The sequence below is a fragment of the Hemitrygon akajei genome, chromosome 24 (genome assembly GCF_048418815.1).
Source record: "Hemitrygon akajei chromosome 24, sHemAka1.3, whole genome shotgun sequence".
NCBI lineage: Eukaryota > Metazoa > Chordata > Chondrichthyes > Myliobatiformes > Dasyatidae > Hemitrygon > Hemitrygon akajei.
Window position 1 is genome coordinate 24,016,478 of NC_133147.1, and position 6,784 is coordinate 24,023,261.

The 6,784-nt window shown below is 48.6% G+C and overlaps 1 long non-coding RNA gene across 1 annotated transcript; it reads left to right on the forward strand.

The window, feature by feature from the left end:
* The first annotated feature begins 1,280 nt into the window (after positions 1–1,280).
* Positions 1,281–6,051, forward strand: LOC140715592 (uncharacterized). The gene is made up of 3 exons (XR_012096168.1): positions 1,281–1,356; positions 1,457–1,540; positions 6,004–6,051. It is a non-coding gene; the product is annotated as an uncharacterized lncRNA (long non-coding RNA).
* Positions 6,052–6,784: the final 733 nt, after the last annotated feature.

Sequence of the window (6,784 nt, forward strand, 5' to 3'; positions counted from 1 at the left end):
TCGGTTGTTCTGGCAGATGTAGCGTAGATGCCCGCCAAAGCACTCTCCAAATCTAGGTCGGGTCGATATACCCTGAGGAACGTAATGCTCTCAACCATCTCCACCACAGCACCCGTGACTGACACACGTGTGCTCCGTCCCGCCGCTTATTGAAGGCAGTGACCAGCGGACCTGACCACGACCCCGCCCGCGGGGGCCAGAGGTCAGCCGTCCAGATTCCCTTAGGTCAAGCGTAGAATCTGGGCAGCTGGCGGAAACAAAGTGGTGCCGACATGAATGGGCTGGTCCTGAGAGTTGGGCCGAGAGGCTGTTTCTGAGCCAGGCGTAACTCAAATAAAGTCTTTCTATTGCAAATGAATACAATTTCCAAGCATCCTGTGACTTTGAGGAGCTCTTAGCACATCAAAGCGTGCATTACATGGAAACAAAGGCAGGCTCTGTCGGCACAGCGGAGGCACAATATGAGACCGGGGTGAGAGTACGAGACACATGGACATTAACACATTAACATGACACAGGATTGGGGAGGACAGGAATGTGTGTGTGTGTGTGTGTGTGTGTGTGTGTGTGTGTGTGTGTGTGTGTGTGTGTGTGTGTGTGTGTGTGTGTGTGTGTGTATTGGATGGCGTCGTCGGCTCAAGTTGCCTGAAATTTTTACAACATGTAAAAAAGTTTTAAAAATAAAAATAAAAATTACACCGAGGAGCTTAAAGCTCTCGACCGTTTCCATCCCAGAACCACTAACACAAATAGTGGCGTATAATCACCACCGTTTCCAGAAGCTGATGATATTTTATTTATGATTACTAGACCCCCCCCCCCCCCCGCTGGAGACAGAGGGCATACGCCAGTGTGTTTGAGGGGTGAGATCTGTAGGAATTTAGTGGAATAATGCGATGTCGAAGTGAATGTGATAACACAGCACTGTGGGTCCAAAGGGAAGTTTCTGAGCCAGAATGGACTTCAAGGCAGAGATACAGCATCTCCTTTGCAAATGAATGCAATTTACATGCACTTTCTGGCTCTTCAGAGCAACACCGGACAGCTGCCACGTCAGAGTCTGAAGGCCAGCGATGCATTGAAAGAAAAGCAGGCGGTGCCCTGGCACATCGGAGGCACAGTCCGAGCCCGAGAGGCATAATACCAGACACATTAACCTATCAGATCCCTATATACGGATTGGGGTGAGCGTGTATGTGTGTGTGAGGGGAGGGGCGAAGTTTTCTGGTAGCTGATTTATCTCCTCCTCCTGCTCCAGCCCTAACTGTAACTGTTTAAAAGAAAGACAGGGCAGATTGCAGAAACCAGACGTGAGGAACATCAGTAGGAATGGTCGCGATGAATTTCTGGGTTAAGGTGAATTTCGGGCACCTTCCCAAAATACGGCAGATGATCGGCGAGGAAGGGGTGAGGGGTGTTTGTTGACTCGTACTTCATTGCCGCCTATTTCCCACAGATTCTCCTGTTCGTCCTCTGCATCTCGATGTCCACCGGGATAGGAGATTCATCTTCAGCCACGCTGCACTATTCCAGAAAAAAGGTTTGGATGAAAAAGACATGACTAGGATTGCGGAGAGGAGGAACGGTATAGAGGGATACTGACCCTGGGTGTGTGTGCGTGTGATGGGGCGGTGTTGAGCGAGCTTCACTGTGTCTCTGATCCCAGGAGTGTCTGACAGGATGGTGTGGAAGGAATCTTACCCTATGATCTTCCTAACGTGATGAGAGTGTGCAGAGGGAGATTCTAACCCCGGGCGAGTGTGGTAGAGATGTGTAGAGGGAGCTTCACTCTGTGTCTGACACCAGGACTGTGCGATGGGACGGTGTGGAGGGAGCTTCACTCTGTGTCTGACACCAGGATTGTGTGACGAGACGGTGTGGAGGGCGTTTCACAAGGTGCCTGACGCTGGGAGTGTGTGACGGGACGGGAGTGTGTTTCGTGTCATGATGTAATGCAGCGTTGATTAATAGCCTTCGGCCCAACTAGTCCATATTGATTTCGTTTCCCACGCAGCTAGTCCAAGTTCCCTGCATTCAGCCGAAGCCCCACGCTATCCACACTCGTGTTAATTCATAGGACTATAAGTGCTTCAGCCTCCTCCTCTGGAAACTCAGCCCATGCATCCAGTACTCTCTGGGTGAAAATGTTGCCCCTCTGGCCCTCTCACACTAAACCTCTGAGGCATAGATTTGTCATCCAACTTAACTGATCCTCTCCCCCTTGATTTTAAAGACCTATTACGTCGCTGCCACTGACTGTAAGGAGCTTTTACGTTCTTCCAGCAACCGTGCTGGGTTTTCTCCCGCAGTGAAAGACGTACCGGTCACAGGTGAAATGGCCATTGTAAATTGTCCTGTAAATAGGCGAGGGTTAGATGAGGTGAGCGACGCGGCAAGAAGAGCCGGAATGGCTTATACTCCCCTGTATTTTAATCAATAAATAAATAGCAAGATCGATGGACAGAAAGATGGATGTAAAATTAGACTGACCGACAGTCATACAGATAAACAGATAGTTGAAGAGGTAGAGAGATAGACAGACAGATATATAGATAAATACTTTTCATGGAATTAAAGCTCACAACCTCACAACATCCTCGAAAACCTTACTATCTTTCACCCAACTGCGTGTACCAGGTCTAGCCCAATTCCAGCAGGTGTAGCCCTGCTCCACGTTTGGAAACATACTCGTGAACGAAAGGGGTAAGGATTGAGGAACGTTTGATGTCGCTGAGCCTTTACTCACCCGAGCTTAGAAGAATATGTATGGGTGGGGGGGGGGGGGGAGGAAAGTTCTCACTAAAATTTGTCGAACTTGATAGGCTGAGACAAAGTGAACGTGAGTAGGGTGTTTCTCGTACCAGAGAGTACAGCCTCGGCTGTCTATTTAGAACAAATTGGAGGAAGAATTTCTTTAGACAGTACGTAACAGTATATTTTAAGCAGCGGTTTCTAAGCTTTTGTTTAATCAGTGCGTCACAATTTTCCAGAAGAAGGCAGGATAATGTGAGGAGAGGGATAATAAATCAACGATGATGGAATGGCGGGGACGACTCGATGTGCCGTGAAGCCGAGTCTGATCCTTTTGCTTATGGTCTTATGGTATAACTAACAGAATTATGGTAACTGGACCAGTGTTGTGGAACAACTGACCCTTCTCCCTCTTTCACGGTATCATTCCCCAGGAAATGGTCCAGTGCCAAACGGTTTTCGAAGGCCCCTCTATGTTCAACTCACCGAAATTTTCTTGCTCGCATTTCACAAATTCTGTCACGCTCATGCCCTTGTTATCCTGGGTAGTCTGGTCAAAACCGTGACATATAAAATCTCCTGCGAACACAACCCCATTATGTTGATAACTACCAGCACTTTCTCTTCAAGTATGTCCCTCCGGCTCCCGCTATCTACCGGGGGTGGGAGGATTGTGTATATGTAATGGTATGGTGCTGAGCGGACTTCACTTTATGAGTGATCCCGGGAGTGTGTGATGGGACAGTGCGGATGGAGATTCACTCTCTCTGACCCGAGGAGTGTCAGATGGGATGGTACGAAAGGAGATTCACTGTATGTCTGACCTTGCAGTGTGTGTTCTGGAGGTGTAGAAGAAGCTTCATTCTGTGTCTGGCCCCTGGAATGTATGTTGGGACGGTCTGGAGGGAGCTTCACTTTATATCCGACTCTCGGAATGCGTGATTGGACCGTGTGGAATGAGTTTCATGCTGTGTCTGACCTTGGAAGTGTGCGATGGAATGTTGTGGAGGGAGCTTCACTCCATGTTTCACAGCGGGAACGAGTGTGATGGGTCGGTGCAGACGGAGCTACGCTGTGGTGTCTGAACATTTTCCACGAGTGTGACCTTCCCCTCTTAGTTTCTCAGCTCTACGCACACAGCCTCGCTTTATGATGCCACACTCCCAAAGGTGTCATCTGTCGCCAGTATTGTTACACCCGCCTATCAAAATGCCTTCCCTTTTCTGAGTCAGTTTCTCTTATGATCTCACAACCGAGACTCCTGAGTCGACGTACACTGAGTATGTCCACCTTTTCTGTTCACCCCTGGTTACGATAATAAATGCAACTTCACTCTTCCCTTTCCCTCCTGTTACTATAGTCTGCCTATTCTGCTGTTGGACTAAGCAACATTCACAACGGACTGTGATTGAAGTCTACCATATGAAGGCAGAGACAAACTGCAAAGATGTCGCCCAGCACGGAACAACTTCTTTTTATACCCATAGATCAGGAAAATTCTTTTCAAATTTGCAGATAATAATTAACCAACGAGAGAGAACATATTCTGATTATAGAATTCCATGAAAAGCTTCCAGAGCTATGCCAGCATAACAGCTGGGTTGCTTGATTGGCTGTTACATGCGTATAAGAACTATTTAAAATACAAGCAAGTAATTAATTCTTAAACGGCGAGGGAAATAACAATTATCAGCAAAATCGAAGAATTAAACAGTCAAATCCAACACAGGTTACTGAATTTCCTCCAGCTTGCTGCTTCTTTATCTCCGGACTTGCTCAGAGGCAACCGAGATGTAATCCTCCTCTGTCTCACTGGCATCTATATCTACAATACCATCGGGTCCCTCCAGTTTCAGTGCAACACGTCCCTCTTGTACAGATCTCCCTTGTCCCAGGAGTGTCCCTAGTGATGCAAGAACCGGAAACACTGCCCCCTACGCTATCAGCTCAGCCACATGTTCGTCGGAGCGATCTTTCTATTTCGGAATTCGCCCGTGGAACGTGAAGTAAGCCCGACATCGCTTCCCTTCTTGTTTTTGATAGGACCTCATCCTTTGATCTCCCTGACTGAATTGTACTAATATGTACAATGACCTGTTCCTTCTCCATGCCCCTCCAGCAAGCTCTGCAGCCACTCAGACAACTTTGACCCTGGCACTTACAAGGCAGCGCACTATGCTAGCATGTAGTCTAGGAACACTACACCTGCCCTCAGACCCCGTCACCATTAAGGGAGCTTGGTTTTATTTCTGACCCCGGGAGTGTGTAATGGGATGGTGCAGAGGGAGCTTTACTCTGCGTCTGACCCCAGAAGCGTGTGATGAGATGGTGTGGTGGGAGCTTTAGTCTGAGTTTGACCTTGGGAAGGTTTGGTGGTGTCTCAGTCTGTGCCTGACCTCGGCAGTGTGTGATAGTACGGTGTGTCGAGCGCTTCACTCCATGTATGACTCCGGGAATATGTGATGTGATGGTGTGGTGGGAGCTTCACTTTCTGCCTGACCCCAGCATTGTGTGGTGGTAGAGTGTGGAGGGAGCTTCAGATTGTGTCTGACCCCGGGTGTGTTTGATGGCATGGGAATAGAACTGCCCTGTCTGTCTGACCTTGGATACTTTCATGGGACAGTATGCATGGAGCTTTACTCTGTGTCTGACCTCGGGAGTGTGTAACGCAGCGGTATACATGGAGCTTCGCTCTGTGGCTGACCATGACAGTCTGTGACGGTATGGTGTTGAGGGCGCTTCAGTCTGAGTTTGACTTTGGGATTGTGTGCTGGAAGGGTGTATTGGAACCTCAGTCTGTGTCTGAACTCGGGAGAGTGCAATGGGACGCTGTGGCAAGAGATTCACTCTGTGCCTGACTCCGGGCATATGTGATTGGACGAAGGAGTGGGAGCTTCAATCTGTGCCTGACCCCAGAAGATTGTAAACGGAGCTTCGGACTCTGTCTGACCCCAGGTGTGTGTAATGGGATGGCACAGGAACTGCACTCTCTGTCCTCTCTGCCTTGGACACTCTTGTGCGACGCTGGATACGGAGCTTTACTGTGTGCCTGACCTTGGCCGTGTGAAATGGGGCAGTGTAGATGGAGCTTCTGTGGCTGACACCGGCGGACTCTGATGGGATAGTGTGGACGGACCTTTATTCTGAGTGTGTGATGAGACAGTATAGAGAGAGCTTCACTCTGTGTCTGACTTGTACAATATTCATTGAGGAGATCTTATGGAATCAATGATTCTCTCATTCTCTCTGCAGGATTTCAAGAGAGTGGGAAGGCTGCATTACCAACATGTCAAATTATACAAATACCCGTAAGTGTGTGTTGCTCCTGCTAAGCCCCGGGGGAATTGCCCGAATAGTAGACGGTCATTGGCAATCACATCACGCAGACATAAATGGGAATTCCACGCCATTCCCATTTTCCACCAACTCGTCTTCTCTTATAACGCATAAGGAAGGCATTCGGACCATTCTGTTAATCAATCCTAGCATTCCCAAATCATTCAAGCTTGGGGAGCGGGGATCTTCGAAGCTCCCCATGGGGCCGGAATTACCAATGACGTAGAAGAGAAAATCTGGAGATGCTAGAAGTCCGAGAAACACACAGAAAGCTTAGCAGGCCAGGCTGCATCTGTGGGGAAAAGAATAGTCGACGTTTCGAGCCGAAACCTTTCGGCAGGACTGGGAAAAGAAAACTGAGTATTAGATTTGAAAGTGGGGGTGAAGAGAGAGAAACGGCAGGCGATAGGAACTTTCCCTCCAGATTCTACCCTGCCCTCAAATACACCTGTCCCATTTCCGACACTTACCTTCCTTTTCTCGATTTCACTGCTCTCCCTCTCTCACCGGAGACAGCGCATCAACAGATGTCTATTATATACCAAAGGAGCTACCTCGACTATAACTCGGCCCACCCTGTTGCTTAAAAAAGTGTGATCCCTTTTTCTTAATGCATCTGGCTCCGCTGTATCCCGAGGTGTCCTCCTTTTTCTAAAAAATTGGCTTTCCTTCCTGCCCATCAACGCTACCCTCAACC